Source organism: Idiotropiscis lumnitzeri, chromosome 11, assembly GCF_059441095.1.
Source record: "Idiotropiscis lumnitzeri isolate Australia: NSW breed Sydney's pygmy pipehorse chromosome 11, RoL_Ilum_1.0, whole genome shotgun sequence".
Lineage (NCBI taxonomy): Eukaryota > Metazoa > Chordata > Actinopteri > Syngnathiformes > Syngnathidae > Idiotropiscis > Idiotropiscis lumnitzeri.
The window spans coordinates 21,032,854-21,035,353 of record NC_142401.1 but is presented as its reverse complement, the minus strand read 5'-3'; the positions used below and the strand labels follow the sequence as shown (position 1 = coordinate 21,035,353).

Sequence of the window (2,500 nt, the reverse complement as noted above, 5' to 3'; positions counted from 1 at the left end):
ATTCTTCCATTTATTCCAATTTAATTTAAATAATGTCAAATAAATTGTACATGACCATGGGTGGATAGCAGTGAACGCCCCCCCATGTTATTGGTGTATATATTGGTGGTACGGGGCTGGAATAATATTAGTGCCCCCATGTGGTCCGAACGTGTAGCTACGGAGCCACACACAAGTCTCCTGACACGCATTTGCAAATCAGCACACGCATTTGCGAGTCGTCCGCGGCAGGACTGTAGCAAACGTCACCTGTAAGAACACAGCCAATCAAAAGGTCCCGTTTTTACAGGTCGCCCATCTACGGATTTTTGTCCGCATTTAACCATGTGTATGTGCCAACAAATCATTGTACACATTTGCTGATATTTGTCATATATCTGTGACTTCAATCATGCATTGTAGATTGTTGTTACACATTTGTGACTGTGGTTATAGTTTCAGATTCTTGTTACGTATTTTTGGATTGAAGTATTTGCCACAATAAAGACCACATGTATAAAAGGCAAAATTTTGAAAGGAATTGTCGCTTACGGCCATACTACCCTGAGAACGCCCGATCTCGTCCGATCTCGGAAGCTAAGCAGGGTCGGGCCTGGTTAGTACTTGGATGGGAGACCGCCTGGGAATACCAGGTGCTGTAAGCTTTTGCACCGCAAAAAAAAATAAAAAACTTTGACAAATGTAAGCAAGTATGCGAGCTGCTTTTTTTATAAATTTCCACATATTCGCCTGACAGGCTGAGAGCACAAAATGCCAACATTCAGCGTCCCCTGCCTTTGGGTGTTGCTACAGTCTCGCCGTGGACGACTCGCAAATGCTTGTGGCAATTTGCAAATGCTTGTCTGGAGACTTGAGTGTGGCTCCGGAGCTCCACATTAAGACCAAAAGGGGACTCTCGTAGTCTACAGGTGTAGCAGACAGATGACCCGATCCGGTTGGGTTGGTGCAGTGAGTTTTACTAAATAAAAAGGTAATGAATCAATTTTAAAAAAATGGTGTTTACTGAATGCAATAAAGGGAAGTATAGTTAATGTGGCAATTAGCAGGTGTGGAGAAGCTTCATTCATTTTTTTTAGCTTCACTGGTTATATCATTGGTTCTTATTTTATTAGTTCCACTTTATTCTTCCATTTATTCCAATTTAATTTAAATAATGTCAAATAAATTGTACATGACCATTGGTGGATAGCAGTGAACGCCCCCCCATGTTATTGGTGGATATATTGGTGGTACGGGGCTGGAATAATATTAGTGCCCCCATGTGGTCCGAACGTGTAGCTACGGAGCCACACACAAGTCTCCTGACACGCATTTGCAAATCAGCACACGCATTTGCGAGTCGTCCGCGGCAGGACTGTAGCAAACGTCACCTGTAAGAACACAGCCAATCAAAAGGTCCCGTTTTTACAGGTCGCCCATCTACGGATTTTTGTCCGCATTTAACCATGTGTATGTGCCAACAAATCATTGTACACATTTGCTGATATTTGTCATATATCTGTGACTTCAATCATGCATTGTAGATTGTTGTTACACATTTGTGACTGTGGTTATAGTTTCAGATTCTTGTTACGTATTTTTGGATTGATTTGCCACAATAAAGACCACATGTATAAAAGGCAAAATTTTGAAAGAAATTGTCGCTTACGGCCATACTACCCTGAGAACGCCCGATCTCGTCCGATCTCGGAAGCTAAGCAGGGTCGGGCCTGGTTAGTACTTGGATGGGAGACCGCCTGGGAATACCAGGTGCTGTAAGCTTTTGCACCGCAAAAAAAAATAAAAAACTTTGACAAATGTAAGCAAGTATGCGAGCTGCTTTTTTTATAAATTTCCACATATTCGCCTGACAGGCTGAGAGCACAAAATGCCAACATTCAGCGTCCCCTGCCTTTGGGTGTTGCTACAGTCTCGCCGTGGACGACTCGCAAATGCTTGTGGCAATTTGCAAATGCTTGTCTGGAGACTTGAGTGTGGCTCCGGAGCTCCACATTAAGACCAAAAGGGGACTCTCGTAGTCTACAGGTGTAGCAGACAGATGACCCGATCCGGTTGGGTTGGTGCAGTGAGTTTTACTAAATAAAAAGGTAATGAATCAATTTTTAAAAAATGGTGTTTACTGAATGCAATAAAGGGAAGTATAGTTAATGTGGCAATTAGCAGGTGTGGAGAAGCTTCATTCATTTTTTTTAGCTTCACTGGTTATATCATTGGTTCTTATTTTATTAGTTCCACTTTATTCTTCCATTTATTCCAATTTAATTTAAATAATGTCAAATAAATTGTACATGACCATGGGTGGATAGCAGTGAACGCCCCCCCATGTTATTGGTGTATATATTGGTGGTACGGGGCTGGAATAATATTAGTGCCCCCATGTGGTCCGAACGTGTAGCTACGGAGCCACACACAAGTCTCCTGACACGCATTTGCAAATCAGCACACGCATTTGCGAGTCGTCCGCGGCAGGACTGTAGCAAACGTCACCTGTAAGAACACA

The 2,500-nt window shown here is 42.6% G+C and overlaps 2 non-coding genes across 2 annotated transcripts; both read left to right on the top strand.

The window, feature by feature from the left end:
• The first annotated feature begins 525 nt into the window (after positions 1–525).
• Positions 526–644, top strand: LOC148328334 (5S ribosomal RNA). Its single transcript, XR_015845971.1, has one exon. It is a non-coding gene; the product is annotated as a 5S ribosomal RNA (ribosomal RNA).
• Positions 645–1,642: 998 nt separating this feature from the next.
• Positions 1,643–1,761, top strand: LOC148328333 (5S ribosomal RNA). Its single transcript, XR_015845970.1, has one exon. It is a non-coding gene; the product is annotated as a 5S ribosomal RNA (ribosomal RNA).
• The last annotated feature ends 739 nt before the right edge of the window (positions 1,762–2,500 follow it).